The sequence below is a fragment of the Arachis stenosperma genome, chromosome 2 (assembly GCF_014773155.1).
Source record: "Arachis stenosperma cultivar V10309 chromosome 2, arast.V10309.gnm1.PFL2, whole genome shotgun sequence".
Taxonomy (NCBI): Eukaryota; Viridiplantae; Streptophyta; class Magnoliopsida; order Fabales; family Fabaceae; genus Arachis; species Arachis stenosperma.
In genome coordinates, this window is record NC_080378.1 from 76,414,966 (window position 1) to 76,440,714 (window position 25,749).

The following is a 25,749-nucleotide window of genomic DNA, read 5'->3' on the forward strand; positions in this document are numbered from 1 at the left end:
GGGGAAGGTGAAGGCGTGTTTTCTAGCAACGCCTGCGAAGCATAGCAGCCTTAGAAGGTAACCCACGTTGCCAACTTGAAAGAACAAAGGAGTGTTTGCCAAAAACGCTGGAGAGCTGGACAGCCTGACCTTACCTCCTTCAATGGAGTATATCTTGAGCTACAAAGCTCCAAATGAGGTGATTCCAACGGCATTTGAAAGTAGACATCCAGAGCTTTCCAACCATATATCATAGTATGGGATTGGCATTCATTTGAGGCTTCAAAAGATGGCTTCATTTAGAGCTTCAGAATCTGAGCACGTTGGCAACGCTGGAAACAAGGGCGTTTTCACCAAAAACGTGTGCGATTTTGGCAGCCTGACCCTGTCTCCTTCAAACTAGCATAACTTGAGTTATAGAGATCCAAATTGAGTGCTTCTAGTTGCGTTGGAAAGCTGACATTCAGAGCTTTCCAACCATATATAATAGTCTATAGTGGAGCAGGAAATGGAAGCTAGAATCAGAGTCATCTTTAGGCCCCAAAAACAAGGAAATGAGGTTGAAATTCAAGGAAGCATGAATGGCCCAAGGAAGGGTGGTCGAGCACGTTGCCAGGGCCAAAATGAACTGGCGTGTTCCTTGGCAACTCCAGCAACAACGCCCAGGCCAAGAAATTTGGGCTAGGGGCGTTGTTGAGCACGTTATTGGTGGAGTGTTTGGTAATAACGCCCAACCAAGGCAGCTTGACCTTGCTCTCTTCAATGGAGCATAACTTGAGCTAGAAAGGTCCAAATGAGGTGATTCTAGTGGCATTGGAAAGAAGACACTCTGAGCTTTCCAATGATGTATGATAGTCCATATTGAAGCAGAGGATTGACACTCAAATTCTGGGCAACATTAAGCATGAAAGTTGAGCCAAAAAGAAGAAAAGCCAAGTTGTTAGCAACAACTTGGGCTAACAACGCCCAGCACAAAACTCCCAGCCCAGGAAATCCATGAGCACGTTGCCAACGTGCGTTTACATAGGCGTGTTGGCCAAAAACGTGCTCCATTGGGCCAGAATTGCAAGACATGCGCACAAGTTCTCTGTTTTTAACTTGGTGCTACAATTTCATTTAGAAGCTAGCTAATCCAACCTCAAGCAAGCAAAGCCCATAAATTAATCTCAACCAATCAAGGCCACAAGAATCATCTAGAATAGTTGATTTTTATTTAATTGTAATTTGCTTTTAATTTCATTTCAATTTGTAATTTAGAAAAGCCTATATAAAGGCCATAGTTTCATAGCATTAAGGGTTGTTGGATTGAAGGGATACGGAGGAGACCAATTTGAAATTCTGTGAATTGGCACACTCCATTGAGAGTGGGTCTTCGGACCCCTCCCCTTCATACACTCTTCTTCACTTCTCCTTCTCTTCTTTCTTAGTAGTAGTGTAGTTTAATTTGTAGTTTTCATCTATGAATTCTTGAATTCTCAATTTCTGTTTGGAAGTCTCACTCTTTATTTTCATGCACTTTAGTTTCATGCACTTTAGTTTTCAATTGGAGCTATGATTCACTAAACCCCACTTTCATTAGGGGGAAGAGCTCTGCTTGTTTGAATGCATTGATGAACTCCTCTTTTCCTCCTCAATTCAAGTGGTTAATCCAAAGAGGAAACTCTTGTTCTTCAAAGATTCAACCACCATCGAGAGAGGGGTTAATCTATGTGAATTGTGTGGTGAATTTTGAGGAATGAGCCACATAATTCAGTTTAGAGTTCATCCTTTCATGATTCCCTTAATCAATACACCTTGGTTGGTATGTGAGATGTAACTATCCTTGGTTGAGATTATGGGAGTTGTGTGGCTGGATTAGAATTGAGCTTCATCTCTTCTCATGAACAATTAGATCACGAGAGTGGCAATTGGTTATGTTGAGAGAAATTGAATCACCAAGAGATTGGGATTCAATTACCCACTTGCCATGGATCTACACTCATGATTGAGAAGGACTTGACTAACATCAATACATGAAAACTTGCATCTCTGATCCCTAATGATCTTCTCCATCATCAATTCTTATTTCTTTTGCTTCTAAGTTGTTTGATTACCCATAACCCAAGCCCCTTCTACATTCTGTCAATTTATTATTCTTGTCATCTACATTTTGTTCTTTCAATTCTTGCTATTTACTCTTATGTTCTTTAAATTTCTGCACCCTTTAATTCCTTGCCATTTATCTTTGATGTTATTTAAGTTTCTTGCAATTTAAATTTCCGTTATTTACTTTCATTTTATCTTTATCTTCTAGTTCTTTACATTCCTTGCCATTTAAATTCCAGCAATTATGTTCAAAAATCAAAATGCTCATGAAATCAAAATTATGTTTGCTTGACTAAATCTACCATTTAACTAAAGTTGCTTAATCTACCAATCCTCGTGGGATCGACCTCACTCCTAGTGAGTCTTATTACTTGATACGATCCGGTATACTTGCCGGTTATACGTGAAATATAATTTTTACGTATCAGTTCTATGCCTTCTCTTCTCTTTGTAAAAAGATTCAAAATGAAAAGGATTTGAAAATTGTCTATATAAGAAGTGATCATGGAAAAGAATTTGAAAATCAAGAGTTTGAAAACTTTTGTGATAAATTTGAAATTTCTTATAATTTTACGTGTCCTAAAATCCCTCAACAAAATGGAATTGTTGAAAGGAGAAATAGAATTATTCAAGAAATGGCTAGGACAATACTTTATGAGAATGAAATACCAAAATTTTTATGGGCTGAGGCTGTAAACATAGCTTGCTATATTTTAAATAGGACCATCATTAGAAAAGGGTTAAAGAAAACCCCTTATGAGCTATAGAAAGGAACTCAACCTAATCTCAAGTACTTTCATATTTTTTGATGCAAATGTTTTGTGTTAAATAATAAGGACAATCTTGAAAATTTTGATCCAAAATCTTATGAAGGATTATTTGTAGGATACTCAACCACAAGTAAAGCTTATAAAGTTTACCTCAAAGAACATAGAACTATTGAAGAATCCTTACATGTATCTATTTCCGATACTAACTTCATCCCAAGTATTGCCATAGATGATGATGCAGAAAATAAAGCCGAGAGGAGTCCACAAGTAAATCAAGGAAATATCCAATCTATTTCATCTATGGAAAATACCAGTTTTGAACTTGCTCCTCAAAATAAAGGAGACATTTCTGTCTTGTCTCTTGATAAAGCTAGAGAATCCAGAACGGTGATTGAAATAGAACCAAGTCACAGCCAAACTGAAACTTCATTTCTAAAGCCTCAGGAGTGGAAATTCTTGAAGAACTACCCATGCAAGTTCATTGTTGGAGATCCATCCCATGGAGTCACTACTAGATATGCAAGCAAGAAAAAAGCAAAAACCAACAATGATGCTTTCTTATCCCAATTAGAACCTTAAAATGTGAAACAAGCTCTTAAAGATCCCTTTTGGGTGAAGGCTATGAAAGAAGAGTTAAGCCAATTTGAAAAGAATGAGGTTTGGACTCTTGTGCCTTATCCAAATAGTAAAAAAGTAACCGATAGCAAGTGGATTTTTAGAAATAAATTGGGTGAGGATGGTAGTGTGGTTCGTAACAAGACTAGATTAGTGGTCCAAGGTTACAATCAAGAAGAAGGCATTGACTTTGGCGAGTTATTTTCTCCGATGGCTAGGATGGAGGCAATTAGATTATTGCTTGCCTATGCTTCCCACAAAGGCTTTAAACTATTTCAAATCGATGTCAAATGTGCTTTCTTGAATGGCTTTATTGATAGAGAAGTATTTGTAGCCTAACCCCCTAGTTTTAAAAATAAAGATTTTCCTAATCATATTTTTAAATTATCAAAGGCTCTCTATGGCCTTAGACAAGCTCCAAGAACTTGGTATGAAAAACTTAGTGTATTTTTGTTACCAAACAATTTTCAAAGGGGTACTACGGATACAACTCTATTCATTAAAGAATCTAATGATCATTTCTTACTTGTACAAGTATATGTGGATGATATTATGTTTGGATCGGCAAATAAAACCTTGTGTGAAGAGTTTTGAAAACTAATGACTAATGAGTTTGATATGAGTATGATGGGAGAACAAACATTCTTTCTTGGACTTCAAATCAAATAAACCTTTAGTGGCATTTTTGTTCACCAAGGTAAATATGCCAAGGAGTTAATAAAGAAATTTGGTTTAGAAAATGCCAAACCAATCTGTACCCCTATGCATCCTAACACTAAGCTTGACAAGCATGAAAATGGAAAAGATATTAATGAAACTAGGTATAGAGGAATGATTGGATCACTCATGTATCTAACGTCCTCTAGACCGGATATTGTTCAAAGTGTGGGTGAGTGTTCTAGTTTCCAATCTCACCCTAAGGAAACACATGTTTCAGCCGTAAAACAAATTATTAGGTACATTCAAGGTACATCTGACCTTGGCTTGTGGTATCCTAGAACTAATGAATTTTGTGTAGTTGGATATTGTGATGCAGATTTTGTGGGTGATCGTGTGGATAGAAGAAGTACATCAGGGATGTGTTGCTTTCTTGGAAAATCCCTAAACGTGTGGTCTAGTAAAAAGCAAGCCACTATTGCTTTATTCACTACTGAGGCCAAATACATCTCGTCTTCCTCATGCTGTTCACAATTAATTTGCTTTAAAACTCAGCTTGCCGATTACAAACTGAAAATTAATAGTATTCCTTTGTTTTGTAATAACATGAGTGCAATAAATATTTGTAAAAATTATCCGTTGCACTTAAGAACTAAGAACATTGAGGTTAGATATCATTCTATAAGAGAACATGTGCAAAAGGGAACTATTGAGATTCAATTTGTAAAATCGAAAGATTAATTGGCTGATATTTTCACCCACTCTGTGAGGATAGATTCTAACTAAGAATTGCACTAGGAATAATTGATATCAATACTGTGGTGTAATTGGGACTAATAAATTGTTCAAGTGTTGCCTTGTCTCGTAGGTTGCAGGGAGGCAAAACTGGGCATATAATGAACTCCTCAAAAAGGCTTGAACTAAGCCCAGAAACTTTCTAGAATGTATCACTGGAAATCAGTTTTGAATGGCCTGGCATGCTTGCATCGACTTTGGGCCTATGTGAGACAAGTTTTGTTTAATGATATGGGCTTCATTCTTATATCATAAAATTATTTTAATTATTTTAGTTCTAGTCTTTCTTTTCTATCTTCTCTATTTCAAGTCATATCAATCAGAAACTTATCTCATCCTTCAGAACTTTTCATTTCAATATTACATTGCCTTTGAATTTCAAAAATTCTCCTTGAAAATCATTTTGTAAGAGAAGTTTTTCACTATATATTAATGATGGTTTCTCTTTCAAGATAACTTCTTTCTTCTCCACTACCCATCTTCATCACTATCTCTCCCTTCTAACCTTCCTTTTCTTATTCAAAATGAGAAAGAAGGTTGCTACCTAAAAAGGAACTGGTGCATACATTCCTCAACAAAATCCCCCTCTCTCAAAACAACCTCACTCGTATACACATTCATTCCCATTCGTCTTCTTCCTGATCCTCTCAACTAGCTGAATCTATGGCCAAAAAATTAGTTCATCCAAAGGGTTTCTCTGTTCACAAGGGAGTCGAATCCTCTCGTGCCAATAGTGGAAAAGGAAAGGGGCTCATGCACGAAGAAGAGCATCCATCATCTCCTCCTCCATGTCTCACTCCTCATCCTTCGGGACACTCTGCTCCACCCAGCCGTCCCTCTAGAGGTCTTAAATGGCCGACTCTTCATGATACTAGGGAGCCTCCAAACCTTGACTCTTTTGACTTCAAAACCAAGTTTGGTAAACCTTCTCATTCTCACTTTGATCCTCATCGTTTTACTTATTGCACTGACTATGAGTTCCATCAGCAAGTTATTTCAAAATGAACCCTTTGTTCCACTTTTGTGGCTGATATTGATGCTTTCGCTGATAAGGGCCTAGATTATAGAAGAAATTTTCAAGCTCTGAAATGGGATAACCTGTTTAAGATCCGAAAACATGTCTATCCTAATCTGGTCAGAGAAGTTTACTCTAACATGCTCTTTCATAAGGGTGAACTCCACTCATATATCAAGGGTACTCAATTGGTCTTAAACACAGACACCATCAGTGAGGCCTTTGGTTATCAAGACATAGGAGTCAGAGCTTACTTAAATGAAAAATGAGATTATCAAGTTGGCGTTTCTCATCAAAATGCTCTAGCTAGAATCTATGAGAACTTCTCACTCAGGATGGTATGACCCCCACTTACAGGCCCTAGGACCTGTTAGGGCTCAACTTCATCACATAGTAACTCATATAATCATCCCTCAAAGCGGGTCTTATCAATGGGTGACAGTTTGTGACTGTCTCGTGTTTTATGCTATTCTGAATTCTATTCCTATTTCATTTGCTTATCTTATGATTAGGCATATGTAGGATCGTGTTAAAAGTGAGAAAAATATTTCTCTTTCTTATGGGATATTTTTAACTTGTCTGTTTGAATATTTTTCAATTGATTTGAGTAATGAGCCCGTTCAAAACAAAGTGTCTACACTCAAGGGCGATGGTGTACCCAAACAAGCTAAAGGTAAAGGTCACAAGGGGGCAAAGGCTTCAGCCATATATGAAAGTGAGGGTGAAAGCCTTCCCTCTCCCTCAGTTACTGGTACCTTAGACTCCCACAAATATTTGATCACTGGGATCGTGAAAGATGTTCTTCAAGAATTCATCTTTATGACCAAACAAATCGTCTTATCAAGCAAGGAACAACGCAAAATTGCATTACAAAATGAAAATTCATTGATGAAATCTCATGATCGGATTGAGGTATTTATGAAGCATCTTGATTTACTTGATCTAGGCAATGTCACGCAAAGCTGACGATGTTTTGGATACTGAGGAAGAAGAATCTGATGCCTAATCTTGCTCTCTACTGCCTATGAACTTATATTTTGCTGCTTCTAATTTTAGAACTTTGATACATTTCTAGTTTCTCTTGAACTCTGTTTTACTTGGATAACTGTAATAACCTTAACTATGTTATACTCTCCTAAGTATGCATTATATTTTTTGTTTGGCTATGTTTATTGCTGATTCTGTTTGCAGGCTTTCTTCCTTGAAAACAAAAGGGGGAAATGGATGAAAATGAATTGAAATAGAATATCATACTCTGTTTTAGCTCTAATTCAATTTTGAGCTCTCGTTCAATTCTATTTTTGGTTTGATGGAATATTTTGCTCTAATTTGTTGTATTATGTCTCTTGTTTAAGCCTTGGATCTGTTTTTGAACTGTTAAAATCTTGCTCTGTTTAAGGATGTACAATTCTTGGAAAATTTGCCTTGATCCTTTCAAATCGGGTTGCTTATTACCTAATCTTTGAATATAGACAATATTTCTATGAATGAATTGTTCAAATCATGTTGATCAAAGCAAATAGTCAGGGGGAGCTCGATCACCAAAAGATAAGGGGAGTGTCAAAAATCATCAAAGGTAAGTTTCTATTCCCAAATATATTTCAATTCATTTTTGTATTAATATTTGTCATCAAGGGAGAGATTGTTGAATCTGGAAAACAAATCCTTGTATAAAATGATGAACAAACATTATAAGAATATTTGGTTATATGAATTTGTTTTGTTTGTGTGCAAAAAAGAATTTATGTAATATGAGCCCAAGAAGAAAGAAATAGAACTCACATGCATGAAGGTCCAAAACACACACTCAAAAGTCAATAGGCAAGTGCCTCTACAACAAATGCTTCTCATCCGAAACAAAGAGGGCATTGAGTAAAACAATTGAAATCAAAGAGGCCCAAAGAAAAGATCCAAGCCCATTTGGTAATAGCACTCAAAATTCATTTCACTTTAACCTAGTCACTAACCGAGTAACCAAAGCAAAATTCAATTGTATTTCATTTCAATTCCACCGAACACACTCTCTTTCTTCTATCTTCTTTCTCTCTCATCCATCACCTCACTCTCTGATCAAAGAAGAAATAAAGAATATGAAATCTGGTGCTATGGTTTGGCAAAGAGCAAAAGGTTTGTTACCAAGTTGAAGCAAGTTTTTGAGCTACAACAAAAGGAAGATGGCATCCGATCAGAGCATCTTCAAAAGGTGTTTTCCCCATTTGTGCTACACCAAGAAACCAAGAAGAAATCCACACTCAAGCATAAATCAAGCAACCATGGAGAAAGGGAAGTCAATTACGGTCAGAAATTCATCAATGCTCAGAAACAAAACTTGAGGCCAAAGTCAACATCAATGGAAGAGATCAATGGAGATTGAAGAAAAAAGATGAAAGAGAAGGTGAATGCGTGTTTTAGATTCGGCCTTCTCTCTCTCCATTTTGACAATGCCACTGCAAGCTTTGATGAAGGAAGAAGAAGACAGCATGGGGTTGAACTTGATTCAACCTTGGAAGCTTCACTCTTCTATAATAAGAGTAAACGGCCAAGGGTTGAAGGTGGGAGAGTAGAATAGAGTACTTGGTTCAGTTCTCATAGCAACCTAAGCTGGTTGAGTTCTTCTCCTTCATGGTTTTCATGTTGTATTTATTTTTCTCATTTTAGTTTGTCTGAGTCTCATTGAAAAAAAGGCAAACATGGTGAGGTTAGTAAGAAAAAACCAATGAAAGGTAAAAGGTAGTGAGATAAACTATGAGAAAAAGCCATAAGATGTTTCAGATTTTCTTTGTACATCTTTCTGTTTTGTGTATTGATCCTTTGGGGATTCCTTTGCAACTTGGGTTAGCACTTGGCAGTTGATAGCTAGGTTGAGTCCTAGTCAAATTCAGATTGGGTCAGAATCTGGATTTGTCCCAAATAGGATTGGGTAGATCTTAGAAAAAAATTGGCGTTTGTAATCTTGTGAACAAGCTAGTGAAATTCCATCATAGTTGTGATGGAGACTCGATGTAGGCTACATTACATTGAGTAGCTGAACCAGGATATATCTGGGTATTATTTCTTCTTCTCTACTCCATTTCTGTTTCTGTAATTTAGGAGACAAAATGACCTAGTCTCTAGACTCGGTAGGAGACAAAAGCTAAAATATCTCTTAAGTTTATTGATAAAGCTAAAACATTTATCAGCAGAAAAGGTGGCTGATGCAGAAAAATTCATTCCGCAATTAACTACCGGCAAGTGCACTGGGTCGTATCAAGTAATAAAACTTTAAAGAGTTAGGTCGATCCCACGAGGATTAAAAGATTAAGCAAGCAATAGTTGATTGATTATTCTAGTTAGACGGTTCAATTTTGAGTGATAAGCAAACAAAGAATGTAAATGACTTGAAATTAAATTAAAGCAATAAAGAACAAGAATGTAAATGACAAGAAAGTAAATGACAAGAATGTAAAGTGCTGAAAATTAAATTGCAAGAATGTAAATAACTAGAAAGTAAAACCAAGTAAAGCATTTCTACAAACACTTGGAAGGCATAAATGTGCATAAGTAAATGACAAGATTTAAAGACAAGAAGTAAATAACAAGAATTAAGAATGAAATTAACATTGGGATCAAGAGATATTGCATTCTTAGGATCAATAGTTTTCATTACCTCTTCAATCATGAAATCATTGATCTCTTGGCAATCATGAGTGATTGAATCCCAATCCCTTGGTAATTCAATTTCTCTAACCTTGAACAATTACCAATTCTTTGATCTAATTGCTCATGAGAAGAGATGAAGAATGATCCCTAATTATACCACACATTCTCATAGATCTAAATAGTGGTTAGATTTAATGTCACCATATCCAATCACAAAACCCAAATCTACTCAAGTGTGAGAAGGATTTTCAAGCATCATTCTATGATTCCTTTCCCAACGTTCACATAGAAGTCATGTACATTCAATCTCTTTCCCAAGATAATTGAATGCTTAAATGAAGAACACAAATCCTTCAAGTAAATCAAAGAGAGATGAAGAGAAGAATAAGAATAATAAAAATAAATTAATCTAGTGAAAAACAATAGAGCTCTCTTTCCCAACGTTGGAAATTAGAGACTCATAACTAAATATTTACAAAAGTGTGTATGAAAGAAATGGAAGAAGAGAAGAGAATGAGACTGAAAGGAGAGTGGAGTCACCTCCACCCCTCCATGGTGTGTCTAAAAAGATGAATCTAAGGTCTTATTTATAAGCTACTTACATTACAAATTCAAATGAAATTACAATCAAATGCAAATTTTCTAATTACTTCTAGATGATTCTTGTGGCCTTGATTGATTATTAATTGTGGCTTGACTTGGGCTTGTGAAATTTTAATTCTCTTCATGGAGACTTGAAACATTGAAGAATAAATAAAGGAATTGGGGTATTTGGAAGTGGCCCAATGTGGAGTGTCATTGAAGTGGCACTTTAGGCTTTTGAAAGCTTGGGAAGCCTTACACGTTAAAATATTGATCTGCTGTATTCCCAAAATGAATTTCCAATATAAACTATTATATCTCTTTGGAAAGCTCCGGATCTCAGCTTTCTAATGCCGCTGAAAGCGCGTTATTTGGACCCCTCCAGCCCAAGTTATGATCTTTTGAAGGTGAAGGGGTCAGTCTGACGTGCTTGCAGGAAATTTGGCCCAGCGTGCCACACCCAGGCATGCCTAGCTGCATGCCGAGTACGTAGTGCTGAAAGAATAGTGATTTCCACCCACAAAGCCAGTGTCCAATTTAAAGTGTTATATATGGTTGGAAATCTCTAGAAGTCTACTTTCCAATGGCACTGAAATCACCTCATTTGGAGCTTTGTAGCTCGAGTTATTCTTGTTGGAGTGTGAATAAGTTAGGGTTACAAATCCTCTTTGCTCCTCTTTAAGCTTGTTTCTAACTTTTTTGCCACCTTGGGAGTGTGCTTCCCCTATTAGTGCTTTTATTGCTTCTTTTTCTATCATTTCCTACAAAATTCATTAACTCAAGCAATCAAAGTAATATTCAATTTAATCATCAAAACACTCCCATAATTAAGCATTATGAATTGATTTTTTATATGATAAAGCATAAAAAACACAACATGATGCACACGCATCACAACACCAAACTTAAACTTTGCTTATCCTCAAGCAAATAAAGAATCATGCAATACAATTTGACAATCCAAGGTGAGAAGAATAGCAATTGAATGTTCATGGTTGGCTAGTTTACTATGTATGCAACAATCATAAAAGAAATTAAAATGATTGATGTTTCTATCTAGCTCACTTTATGAAATCTTTTCTTTATATTCCTTACTTGAATCAAGATTTTTATCTTTTTCTTTTCTTATCTTCTTGAATGCTTTGCACCATTTGTTAAAAGCTTTGACTCTAAATACTTTGTTTTCAAGTATTACCACTTGATACATAAGCACCACAAGCATTTAATTAGAGGACTCTTTAAGCTCATTTCTTTCTTTTCTTTACTTTCCTTCTAATCATTGGTGCTTAGAGCCTTGAGCTTTGAGGGAGTACTTTACACTTGAGCCTAGCCTTGACTCTAAGTATTTTGTTTTCAAGCTTTTTGCTTGATACATAAACACCACAAGTACTTGACTAATCAATTGTCATTGGTACTCAGAGCCTTCAACTTTCTCCTTTTTTCCCTTTTTCTTACTTGATCTTTTAATTGATTTGCTTATTCAAGGTTTTCAATATTTCAAAAATTTTATAAAATATCCTAGATGAAAACTTCAATTAAACTAATTCAAATTCAATTGAGCAAAAATAGTCATGCTAGCCTCCCAATACTTATATGGTCATGCTAGATTCTTCTTTAATTACTTTGTTTGTTTATGATCATGATGCTTAATTACTTTGACTCACAAATTTCAAGAAGGTAATTATGATGAAAAGCAACATGTTACAATTCAAAATCAAACTATGCTTTTCCAAAAAGAAGAACACATATGCATATAAAAAAATGGAAGACAATCATGCAATTGAAAATATAGGAAATAAATAAGAGGAAAAGAAACTTAACCACCTTGTAGATCTTCATCTTTGTTGTTGTCATTTTTCTCCTATTCCTTCCTTCCCTAACACCAAACTTAGAATGATTGCTTATCCTCAAGCAACAAATAAAATAGTAGTGATGGAATTTATGATTAATCATGAATGTCTTCAAGAAGAGATGTAAGTAATGCATGTGTTTAATTAACCAAGCAAAATTAAAGATACAATCAAGGTACAAAGAAAAGAGACAATGTGATTGCATTAATAAGTGGGTTGTGCATGGTACATTGCATGAAAGGTAAGTGGCCACACCAAACTTAGTGTGATACTTTCATTTAAAATGATGCAAGTACCTAGTGAAGATTGAAAATCAAATTGTTGCATGACAACACCAAACTTATTCTATGCAATCTCATGTCAAATTATTTGAAAGTAAAACTAAGTAAAGCAAGAAATAGTTACCAAAGGTTGGGTTGCCTTCCAACAAGCACTCTTTTAGTGTCACTAGCTTCACATGTTGGTTCTTGAATTTTCTTCCTCTTCTTCCAATTGGTTAAGAGAAATGACTTCAAGGGAGAAGAAGAGAAAATTGATACCCCTATATTTGATTGCCTCCTAACAAGCCTTCTTTTGTTGTTATTAGCTTGATTCCTCTTGCTTGTTATGGTGGGGTTTGGGTTGCTTTTTGTTGACATTCTCTTTTTCATTGATATTATCTTTGGTTTCTTGGTCACAATCTTTCTTTGAGTGCTTTCCTTGATTGCCTTCACTTCCTTGATTTCAAGACTTAGGTGTTGTGTGATGGTTGGAGTGTCTTCTTCATCAAGGGCCTCTTGGATAGATGGTTCAATTAAATCATCTTCCATACAACTCTCTACTTCATTGGAGTGTGGACTCCCTTGGTTATTTTTCTCCCTTACAACCTCCTTCTTCATTGGGATTTTACTTGGTATAGGGGACTCTTTTTCTTGCTTTTCCAATTTCTCCTTTACACCCACAAATTGGTCTTTATCCTCCTTGCTAAGCACCACTCCATCCATCAAGCTTATGGTGTTGTATTCTTCCCTTGGCCTAAGGAAGACATTGTTTGGTTCATCAACAAAATGTTGTGTCATTGGGCTCAATTGCACCTTTAGATTTCTTCTTGAGGCCTCCATATTTTCAATCCTTTCTCTATTCTTTTCCCTTAAGAGCTCATCCCTTAAGGACTCAAGGAGATGGTCAACTGAGGTTTGGGACATTTATTCTAGTGAAAGTTTGATAGAGGAAATTTGATGAGCTTGTAAATGTGCATAGGTTGTGGTGAAATTGTTTTTAGGGACTTTATCTGAATTTTGAAAGGAGTTTTGTGTATAGAGAAAAAAGTTTCGTGAGTGGTGAAATGAATTTTGTGGATTTTGAAATGAGTTTTATGTGTAGTGAAATCAATTTTGTGGTTGATGAATTAAATTGTATGGATTTTGGAAGGAAATTTGTGTTGAGGCATACTCAAGTGGTGAAGAATTTTGATATGAAAAATTTGGAGGTGAGGTTAGACAATTTTGCATAAATGCATCTAGAGATAATGGCTCTTGATGGATAGGATAGAAAACATTGAATTCTCTTTGGTTTTGGCCTTCCCAATCACAATTTGGATAGTTGTTCCATTCATAGGAGTATGAATCATTTTGAGATCTTGGGAAGTATCCCATTTGGTTTGATTGCTCAAACTCCATCATTCTTTAATATTGATATCTCCAACCACAATTAGTATAGTAACTGGAATCATTTTGTGGTGGTGAAAAATATCCCATATGGTATGATTGATCAAAAGATGATGTATACTCCATTCTTCTTTGAAAAAGCTCTTGTATCAAACAACACAATTACCAAGAGAAATTGAAATTCCTTATGTCACAAATAAGGAATTCTTAGTGAGGCAACAACACAAACACTTAACTTGCAATAACAAAAGAGAAATAAAAGAAAGGCAAAGTAAATGACAAAAAACGAAAAAAAAATGCCTAATCTAGATAATCAATCAACCGATAGTTTGTTAATCACAATTAACCCCCGGCAACGGCGCCAAAAATTTGGTGCCTGATAAACCACTATTTTACGGTTTATTTTGTATTGAATTGAGTGGATTTTATCCATTATTATTACACTTATGCATATAATTTGCATGTTTTACATTTTCCTTCCTAATTTTGTGCTATGATTGAAAACATGCTTCTTTGGCCTTAAATTTGCTAATTTTAATTCTCTCTTATTACCATTCGATGCCGTGAAATGTTGTTAAGTGTTTTCAGGTTTTATAGGACAAGAATGGCTTAGAGGATGGAAAAGAAGCATCCAAAAGTGGAAAGAACACAAGAAATTTAAGCTTTAAGAATCTGGTAGCGACACGTACGCGTGACTGAGCCAATGTCCAAACGACGCGCATGTGTGGCTGACACCTACGCGTGGCCAGTGAAAAGTCCAGCGACGCATATGCGTGGCTGACGTGTACGCGTGACGAGCGTCACGTGCTGCAATTTACAGAAAATGCTGGGGGCGATTTCTGGTTGCTTTTGACCCAATTTCAGGCCCGAAAATACATATTAGAAGCTGCAGAGTGGTGCTGAAAGGGGGACTAACTTTCATTCACACATTAGGTTTTAGATGTAGTTTTCTAGAGAGAGAGGCTATCTCCTCTCTCTAGGTTTTAGGGTTTCTTTTAGTTTTAGTCCTTCTCAAATTCAGATTTCTACCTTACTTTAATTTAGTTTTCTTCTACTTTTATTGGTTCTAGTACTTTAGTTTATCTACTTCTCTTCTTGATTTTCTTATGTTGCCAATTTAGTTTATGAATTCTTCTTGTTTCCTTTAATCCATATTAATGCAATTTATGTTTTCATGTTTATGATTGCTTTCTTTAATTTATTATTATTGTTTCCTCTTGCAATTGTTAGCCTTAGATTTTGCTATGTTCTGTTAGTTTTCCATGTTTTTATTTTGTGCCTTCCAAGTGTTTGATAAAATGCTTGGGTGGATTTTAAATTAGATTTTTATGTTCTTGACTTGGATTGATTAATTAGAGACTCTTGAGTTGTCAAAGTTTCTTGTTGAATGGTAATTGAAGATTACCGGTTAGCTTGAGCATCACTAAATCTAGTTTCTCACTATGAGTTGACTAGGACTTGTGAACTCAAGTTGATTGTATGCACTTGACCTTCCTCCATTGGTTAGAGGTTAACTAAGTGAAGACAATTCACATTTACCATCACAATTAACGATGATAATGAGAATAGGACTTCTAATTCTCTTTTCTTGCTAAGAGCTTTCTTAGTTATTAGTTTATTTTCTTGCCATTTTACATTTTTGTTTCTTATTACAAAACCCAAAAATATGATTTTCCATAGCCAATAATAAACATACTTCCCTGTAATTCCTTGAGAGACGACCCGAGGTTTAAATACTTCGGTTAATTTTATTGGGTTTGCTTAAGTGACAAACATTCTAAATGTTGATTGAGGTTTAATTGTCAGTTTAGAACTATACTTGCAACGCGATATTTTTGTGAAAATCTTTACTGACATTTTTCCTCTGTCAAGTTTTTGGCGCCGTTGCCGAGGAATTGCAAATGTGTGCATTATTATTGGTTATTGTGAATATTGTGAATATGCTTGCATTTTCATTTTTTTGTTAGTTGTTTCTAGTTTTAATAGTTTATTTTCATTATTTCTTACTAGCTTTTGTTTTTATTTTCTCTTGTTACTATGAATTCTCACCTTTTTGGCTATGAGTTCGGTTCAAATTATGTTGTAGGGAATGGAAGCTACAATGAAAACATGTATCAAGGTTGGGACAATCAAAGGTGGGAGGAGCCTCAAGCTTATGGACAACCATCTTGGCAACAACACTCTCCAGTGTACCATTAGCAACAACCATTCCACGATGCGTACCAAGACAATGGATATAGTGGACTTACCTGTGACTACCAACAACCACCACCATATGCCTATGAACTCCCTCCTCAACATATTTGGGAACCACCACACTTACAAGCCCCCTACAATCAAACACTTCCATATGGCCCTAACCCATATCAACCACACCAACCACCTTATGAGCCATATGAATCATACAAAGAACCACCCCAATTCTAACACAATTACTCCCAAGAGTCACCACCTCAATATACACCACCTCTAATGTATGAACATTTTCAACCACAATATGAATTTTCTTTTCCACCACAACCTTCCATAGGAGAATGTCTATATCCATCAATCCAAGAGCACTATGATCCTACTTATGATAGCCAAGTGGAACAAGAGCCAATAGATCGTCTCAAGGAAGCAATGGATCAACTTGAAGCAACCATCCGTCAAAAGTTTGACCCATGGGACTCATGCAACAAACAAAGCATTTCCACGGATGAATGTGGAATGTCAACCAAAAAGCGGAGCATGAAGGAGATCTTGGAATCTTAACGTAAGAACAAGGGACTAGAGTGTGTTGTGCAACAAGTGGAAAAGATGGAGAGTGTTAAATCGCCACATCCTTATCATGATGAACCACCCTCCTATCATGAACCCTTCCTCCCAAGCAATAAACCATCACATCCACTCCACACTCCAATGGATAACATCCTTGGTGTTCTTCTTCAAGGGCAAAGAGAGATGCAAAGGACGACACTAGAGTTCAGAGCCACCTTGACCGAGGTAGTAGATAATTTAGCCTCCATGCACTTTAACACTCAAAGTACTCCCATGGCTACATGTGGAGAATCTAATGAAGCATGTAGCATGAAGGAGATATTAGGAACTCCGGTGGAAAATAAGGAATGTGATTTTGTACTGGAACAATTGGAGGAAGCCGTACTTATTGAAGAGGAAGAAGTGGTTGAAGACTTAGGAGATGCTGAACCTCCATGAAAATCTAGAGTTGTAGAGTACTCCTCCAAGAAGCTTGAAATTAATGTTAAGGAGGGTAGTGCACAACCTCCACGGCATATTCCCTATGAAGAATTGAACGGAATAGATCAAGTGGCAAGTTTCCTTGGTTATGATGATCATGAATCAAGCCATCCTAGTAATAAATCTGCATCCACAAGTGAAATCCTTGAGTTTGAAGAACCTTCTCCTGATGAAATTGAAAGCAACATTAAGGTAGATTTCTCTCAATCTCATATTTATGATTTGAGTGATGGAAAAGAGTTGGATGAATTCGGTGAGGAGGAGCTTGAAAGTGAAGAATCTTTTCAAAAGGTGGAAGCCCTTCGGCAAGGTTGGACGGGAGTTGAATATGCTTTGTCAAGATCATTGAAGACTTTTCTACCTAGGTTTTTATCTACTCCTTCATTTGAGCGGGTAAAACTTATCTCTCTTAGATTTATTGTTCCACTTGAGTATGGTATTCTTGAAACGGATGGCCAACTTAGGAGGCTTTGTTGAATGAAGCATAAGAGAAGGATGTTTAGTGGTTGGAGTTGCAAATCAAGACTCATCAAGGTTGAGATTTCAAGAGCTAGATTCAAGGGTTGGACTAGTAATCAATTGGTTGGATCTAAGAGAAGAGTTTGGTATTTCATTGAGAATTCGGATTGCTTGCCACCTGGTTGGAACAATGATGATCAACTTAAAGACGGGTGTAGAAACAAGATTTGGAATCCTGGCATACAAGAAGATCAACTTTGGGAGCTCAACGTTTGTGAAGAATTTCATCAAGGCTTGGTGAATTCACTTGGAAATGTTGGAGCATATTGGAAGTCCAAGCATTGGTGGAAGTTTCAAGATGAGTTCAAGCACAAGCCACCATGACAAGGAGCTCACCAAGTGTCCAACTTAAGAACTTTAACTAAAAGTGTTAAGTAGGAGACACCCCCACCATCGTAAATTCTTCCTATTTTCTCTTTTATTTATATTGGTAATAAGTTGAATTTTTTATTTTTGTCAGGTTTATTTAGTTTAAGTTGCAGTTTCACTTGTTTAATAATGTCTGGAATTAATTTGATATCTTCTTAGTTTTTTTTTAAAAAAACTTGGTGTGACGTGCACGCGTCATATGGGATGCTCGCGCTCTCTGGTACAAAAACCCGAGAGTTGCGCGGGAACTGTGTGCATGTTGTGCGAGGAGCACAATTCATACCCACACGTATGTGTGACTGACGTGTACGCGTCACCTTCTCTTTTCTGCTTTTCACGCATACGCGTGACTGACGCTTATGCGTCGCCTCTTATTCTGCTACCTACGCGTGCGCGTGGACGATGCTTACGCGTCACTTCCTGTTTTCCATTCCTCTTATTTCTTCTCTCCTTTCTTATTCTTTCCTCTTTCCTTTCTTTTTCCTTTTCTTCTTCCTTTCTTACTTTATTCTTCTCTCACTTTTCAAAATTTTACTTCTCATTTTTATTATCTTTCTTTTCTTTTACTTATTGCATTTCCATACTTTCATTCATTGCATTTTAACTTTGTGCATGTTTTTATTTTCTTTTCTAAGTTTACTATTTTTCCATTGGTATTGTATTTTCTTACTCAACTATTGAATATTTCTTACATTGGTTTGGTGCTTAATGACTTGTTTTACATTGTTGGGTGCTATTATTTATAGGTCAATACTAATCTTTTATGACACTTGTATTTCTTTTGCGTTGATATAAACTTATATTGCCTTTCATGACTCACTCTCTCTCCCTCATTGTTGCAATTCTTGCACTATTGATATGTCATTTGCCTATATTATTTTTCTCACTTGCATGTTGTAGCTACTATGTAGTTGAGAATCTCATTATCATTGGGCATTAGCCCACCCATATTTTATTTATCACATATCTTTATTTGTGGGTTATTCTTCTTCTTTTTTTTTCTCTTCTTTCAGGATGGCCACCAAGAAGAAAAAGGAAAAGCTTTTAAATGGGGCAACAAACAAGTCCATCCGCACAATCTTTGGAGAAAGCGCATCAGTGTAGCACCCCGTCCACTTGCACATCTTTGCATGCATCGAGGACGGTGCAATCTTTAAGTGTGGGGAGGTCGATACCGACTTTGTGGGTAACTACTTCCTGTCTCAACACCAATGTTTACTTTTTTTGTTAGTTAATTGTTGCATTTGAATGATAGATTGCATGATACTTAGATTTTGTCCATATTTTACCAATACTTGATTGAAGTGATAAATTCTTTTCCAAGAAACTAATTTATAGCATTTCACTTATTTGAATTAAAATTTTTGTTGAACTTGCTTGAAGACTCTATTTTGGAACATGGTTTAGAGTTCAAACACACAAAACTAGTTAGATTTGAACCTATTTGATTGGTTACATCTTATCAACCAATATTTTTTTGTGTGTGTTGTTCTCTCTAAAATTGTGATCTTTGTCTTGCTTGATTCTATATTTCTATTGTTTGATGTATGCATGCATTTACATGATTGAGGCCTTTGTTTTCCTGAGCTTACATACCCATATGGCCTTACCCTTTTCATTATCCTTTGCAAAAAACTCATCATTAACTCTAAGTGGAAAATAATGAATGACCTTAATTTGAATCCTTGGTTAGCTTAGACTAGTGAGAGTGCTCATGATTTAAGTGTGAGAAAATTGGGTTTAGAAACATTTGGTTTGGGAATTTGGTGTTGTATATTTTTGTGAAAATATGAAAAAAAATGGTTGAGCACATATTCTTGCATTCAATACCTTAATTATATGCATTGAGAAAAACAAAAAAAAATAAAAAGGAAAAAAAACAACAAAGAGAAAAAGAAAAGAAAAAGAGCAAATAATAAAAGGGGACAAAATGCCCTAAAGTAAATGGTGATAGCAATGCATATGTATTGTACTCAAAATTAGGATGCATGACTATGTGGCAAAACATAGTTAATGGGTAGTTAGATTTTATATTCTAATTACATGGATTGTCTTAGGTTAGGTGGGAAGTTTAGGTTAATCAAGGATTCAGATTTTAGTTCACTTGACCAAATACAATTCTACCTTGACCCTAACCCCATTATAACCCTTAAAAAGACCTCTTGATATCTGTATTTGTACATTAAATTTTTGTTGATTGGTAGACGAAGAGAAAGCCTTAGAAAGCAAGATTAGTAGAAAATTGAGAGAATCGAACCTTAAACATCTGAGCGATTAGAGTGTATACACTTCCAGTGAGGGTTCGATGCTCGATTCTTTGTTTCCAGCTTTCATGAGCTATCTTCTTTTGCAAGCCTATTTATACTTCATTTTATGATTTGAATTAGTGGAATCCAGTTCATATTTTTTGCTTAAAAGATTTATTTGCTTTTAACCAAGTAGGTAACAGCATTTTGCATTTAGTTGCGTTCATATAAATAGGTATTGTTCCGGGGGTTACCTGAAACGTGTAGCTCGGTCGTCTGGCAAGACCCGAGGTGGGGGTTCCGTGACCCGAGCTTGGTGTGCTGAGCGGCTGGGGGTTGTACCTGCAATGACACTCCGATGCTTAAGTTAGCATGGGTCCAAGCAGATATGTGTAGAATGTAGAATGTGTGTTATACCTGGGTGCTCCAGTGTATTTATAGTAGTTGGCCGTGATCTTCCCTGGATAAGATATTCTTATCTTATCTTATCTTTTGGGGGTTTTATCCCTATCTTTGTGGAACCGCCTTTCCTAGGCCTTTTCGGCCTTTAGGTTTTTGGGCTTCGTTCCTTTTGATGGGCCTTCTTAGCTTATTTGTCCGAGGTCCGACCTTAGGCGTGGGCCTTGGGATGAGGTCGGACCTTCTATGAACTTACCGAGTTTTGGGGAGCTCGGTCAGGGTATGAACAGTGCCCCTGCCCGAGTTCGTCCTTCTTGAGAGGTCGAGCTCGGGCATAGTAGTTTTTTCAAAATTTGAAAATGGCCGCTTCAGCATTTATTGCTTTTTACCGTTTCTCCTCGATTTCCGTTCGGGCTCTGTGAAGGCATTATTTATTTGCCCCTTTCCTCATTTTCTTCGTTTATTCTGTTCCCTTTTCCGTTTTCTGAGTTTTCGCCATCTCTCCTTCGAGCACCGCTCCTTCTTTCTCTTTGTTCTTCTTCTCCGATTCTTTCTGTGCATTTTTCCGGGGTTTCTTCTGCGCCGCCTGTTTCTCCTTGCTGTTGGAACTCGTCGTTCTCTTTCTTTCCAGGTTCGTTCTCGTCTCTTTTTCTTTTGTGTACATATGCTTCTGTTCTTTTGTGTGGCTCTTTGTCTGTTTCTTTTTCTCTATGCCTGGGTTGCCCCGAAAAGAGGCGCCGCCATTGCTTTGTTGTTTGTACATGGGGGGGGGGGCTCTTTTTTGTTCTCTGGTATTTTGCTCCGGGTTGCTGTATTTTCTTCTAAAAGATCTTTGTTTCTTGCTTTTGCTGAATGGGTTTTTGCTGTCTGCCTTTATGTGATTTTTGTTTTGCTGTTTGTACTCTTCTTTGTAGGCAAGATTTTTATGTCTCGAAAGGTTCTTCAAGCAATGTCGACCAAGATTCCGAGTGGTCTTGGTTGGGTAGATCCTGTTCCTCTAAAAGTCCCTTCTGTGGTAGATTCTGAGTATTTAGTTAGGTTTCGTAGGCAATGTAGTATATGTGAAGATAGAGAGTCTGAGAGGGATTATGAGCTAGTAGCCCCGGATTCCGAGGAGAGAGTGTGCTTCCCGCCCTTAGATAGTTCCGAGAAGCTCTTCTTTTACGCTTATGATTGTTTTTTCTCTAAACTGAGCGTCCGACTTCCTTTTACCGACCTGGAGTCCGAGGTGTTGTGGTCTTGTAACCTTGCCCCTACGCAGCTCCATCCAAATTCTTGGGCATTTTTAAAGCTGTTCCAACTTTTGTGTCAGTTTTTGGGTGTCTCTCCCTCTATTTCTCTTTTTTCCTATTTGTTTGTGTTGACGAAGCCGGGGTCGGGTGGAGGGAAGGTGTCCTGGGTCTCTTTTAGGGCTAACCAGGGAAGAAAGTTTTGTACCCTGTATGATGAGTCCTTTCACGATTTTAAGAACTTTTATTTCAAAGTCCGGGCTATTGGAGACGTCCGACCTTTCTTTCTAGATGAGAGTGGGGAGCCTTCTTTTCCTCTTTGTTGGCAGGAGAATGTAGTGTCTGTTAAGTATACCTTTGAGAGTCTAGATGAGGTGGAGCAGGCTTTTGTGGGTGTGGTGAGCAGTTTATGGGGTCGGGCACCTCACTTGGACACGAAGAAAATATTGGGAGATCCAAGCCTTCTCCGTTCCGAGTTAGGTAGTTCCCGACCTCTTCCGAAATTCATCTTTTTTAGTATTTTTGTATTGCCTGTTTTTGGTGGAATTTCTGTTGTTGTAATCCTTTTCTTTATTTCTTTGCAGAGATGTCTTCTCAGGCGGATTCCATGAAATTCCTTCGTCGGACGAAGAAGTCGGTGGCTGCTCGGAATATCGAGGCCGGGGAGGCTTCTGCCCGATCTTCTCCGCAGAAGACTACTGTGGGTGTTCAGACTCGGTCGAAGACTATTCCGACTCCTCAGTTCCGAGCTATAAGTCAGGATCCTCCGACCTCTGGGCCTGTTACTTCTTCTCCTCCTCCGTTCTCGGGTCCTCCTCCCAAGAAGCAGAAGACCTCTCAAGGGCTTGCCGGTTTTAATGATAAGGACTTTGATGCTCTTGGTTGGATTGAGCAGCATATCCTCCCTCAGACCTTTATTTCTACTGATGATGTGTCTATGGAGCATCATTTTCAGTATATGGCGCGGAGCTGTGTCCGGATGGCTAGTCTTCATGCCGCTATTGCCCGGGAGTTCAAGAAATCTCCTCTTGGGGCGACTAGCTCCCGACTTGAGAAGGCTCAGTCCGAGCTTGATAAGATTAGTCAACTGAAGGCTGCCAGGATTACTGAGCTGGAGGCTTCTTTGGAGAAAGAGAAAGCTAGGGCTACTGCGGCTGTGGCGTCAGCGAAGACATCTGAGGAGATGGCGAAGGCGGCCACAGAGAATTATACTCGGCTATATGCCGAGCTTGTGGAGACGAAGGAGGAGTTGCAATCTGCGCAGGACAAGTTTTACGAGCTGGAAGGTCATGTGGCCAAGGGTATGGATGCTATGTTTGAAAATCTGAAGGCTCAGGTTCGGGTTCTTGCTCCCGACCTAGATCTGAGCTTGTTCAGTACGGATAACGTCGTTGTGGAGGGAAAGATTGTTCCTGCTCCAAACGAGGATGAGGTTCCGGCGTCTGACCCCGAAGTTCCTGTTGAGAACCCGACTTCCTCTTTGGCCGGGGATGGATCTGGTGTGGGGGTTTCAAACCCGGGTGACGTTGCCGTCGATGCAGTCCCGATTTCTATGTTTGCTCCGCAGCCTTCTGTTGATGCGGAGTCTGGAAAGGACCTTGATCCTCTGTAATCTTTGATGTTTTGCCCGACCTGTGGGCTTTTTTTGTTTTTGGATGGTTACTGTGAACGCTTTTGGACACCTTTTTGCTTATTAGCTACTTTGTAGTAACTTTTTAGCTTTATTTATGCGGTGTTTGCGTTTTGACTTTTTGTTTTCGCTTTTGTGCTTTTTAGTTGTTTTCGGATAACAACTTTTTAGCTAGCGTTTTGACCTTTTGTTTTCGCTTTTGTGCTTTTTAGTTGTTTTCGGATAACAACTTTTTAGCTAGCGTTTTGACCTTTTGTTTCCGCTTTTGTGCTTTTTAGTTGTTTTTCGGATAACAACTTTTTAGCTAGCGTTTTGACTTCTTGTGCTTTCGTTCTTTCGCTTGTACTTTTTAGTTGTTTTTTGTAAAGCAACTTTTTAGTAAGCGTTTTCGAAACTTCCTTCGATTTCGTTCTTTCGCTTGTACTTTTTAGTTGTTTTTTGTAAAGCAACTTTTTAGTAAGCGTTTTCGAAATCTTGGTTTTCCGCCGTTTTAAGGCTTCTTTCTCTGGTCCGGGCCTTTCCTCGGACCTCGGATGCTTCGAGTACCTCCTTTGTTGGGTCCGACCTTGTTGCCGGTCGGCCCTTTAAGTTATTTTTGTAATCTCTTTTTATTTGGCTTTTTGAGCCTTTCCAGAGTTACTTTATAACTTCTCACATTAATTTGAACCTCGTCGCTTTATCTTTGCCGACCTTGTGTGGTCTCTTGGCAAATGATTTTTTGCGTTTTGTCGAGCATAAATTAATGCGCCTTGGCGGGGTACTTTTCCAGGATTTTGTTTTATCATGAAGAACAAAAGAAAATAGAAAAATTTGATTAGTATTAAAAAGAAAGAATATTTACAGAGTGTTTACCCTTGACTAGGTCGGGTGCCTTACTTGACCGGGTGTCTCATTAAAAAACCCTTGTAGGGAAAAAGAGTACACCTCGGGTCAAATTTTTCTAGCTGTAGTACCGTCTTAGATTACAGGCGTGCCAGGCCCTGGGCAGCTCATTGCCTTCTAGGTCGGATATCTTGTAATAGCCTGTTCCTAAGACTTCTGTTACTTTGTAGGGTCCTTTCCAGTTTGCAGCTAGCTTTCCTTCTCCCGACTTTTGTGTTCCGATGTCGTTTCGGATTAGAATTAGGTCGTGAGTGGAGAAGCTCCGTTTTATTACTTTCTGATTGTATCTAAGGGCCGTTCGTCGTTTTAGGGCTTCTTCTCGGATCCGGGCTCTTTCTCGGACCTCGGGGAGGAGGTCGAGTTCTTCCTTTTGAGCCTGTGGGTTACCTTCTTCGTTGTAGAAGATGACTCTGGGTGACCCTTCATCTATTTCGATAGGAATCATTGCCTCCATCCCATAAGCTAGTCGGAAGGGCGATTCTCCCGTTGTAGAGTGTGGAGTTGTCCGATATGCCCATAGTACCTGGGGGAGCTCCTCGGCCCATGCCCCTTTTGCCTCTTGGAGTCTTCGTTTTAATCCGGCCAAGATAACTTTATTTGCGGCTTCTGCTTGTCCGTTGGCTTGTGGGTGCTCGACTGAGGTGAATTGCTGTTTGATTTTTAGTTCGGCCACCAAGTTCTGAAAACTTGTGTCCGTGAACTGTGTTCCATTGTCTGTTGTAATGGAGTAGGGGACTCCGAACCTTGTGACAATGTTTTTGTATAGGAATTTCCGGCTTCTTTGAGCCGTAATGGTGGCTAAAGGTTCAGCTTCGATCCACTTTGTGAAGTAGTCGACCCCTACTATGAGGTATTTGACTTACCCCGGTCCTTGGGGGAACGGGCCGAGTAGGTCAAGTCCCCATTTTGCGAAGGGCCATGGTGCGGTGATGCTGATAAGGTCTTCGGGTGGTGCCTTGTGAAAATTGGCGTGTTTTTGGCAGGGGGGGCATATTTTCACAAACTCCGTGGCGTCTTTTTGCAAAGTTGGCCAGTAGAACCCGGCTCGGATTACTTTTTTGGATAATGCCCGAGCTCCGAGGTGGTTCCCACACATGCCTCCGTGGACTTCTTCGAGGACGCTCTTTGTCTCTGAGGTCGGGACGCACCTAAAGAGGGGGTTTGCGAATCCTCTTTTGTATAATACGTCGTGAATTAGTGTATAATTCTGGGCGTCTTTCGTGAGTCTTTTAGCTTCCTTTCTTTCGGCGGGGAGAGTTCCCGACTTCAGGTAGCTGAGTATGGGGGTCATCCATCCTTACTGTTGGTCGGATATATTTAGCGTTTCTTCCTCTCTTAGCACGGAGGGAGATCGTAAGGTTTCCTGGAGGAGACTTCTGTTGTTGCCTCCGGGCTTAGTGCTGGCGAGCTTTGAGAGGGCGTCTGCCCGGGCATTTTGTTCCCGAGGTATGTGCTGGATCTGTATTTCTGAAAAGTGGCGTAATTGTGCCTGTGTTTGGTCCAGGTATTTCTTCATAGTTGGGTCTTTGGCCTGGTAGCTTCCATTTACTTGTGATGTGACGACCTGGGAGTCGCTGAAGATTGTGATTTTCTGGGCTCCGA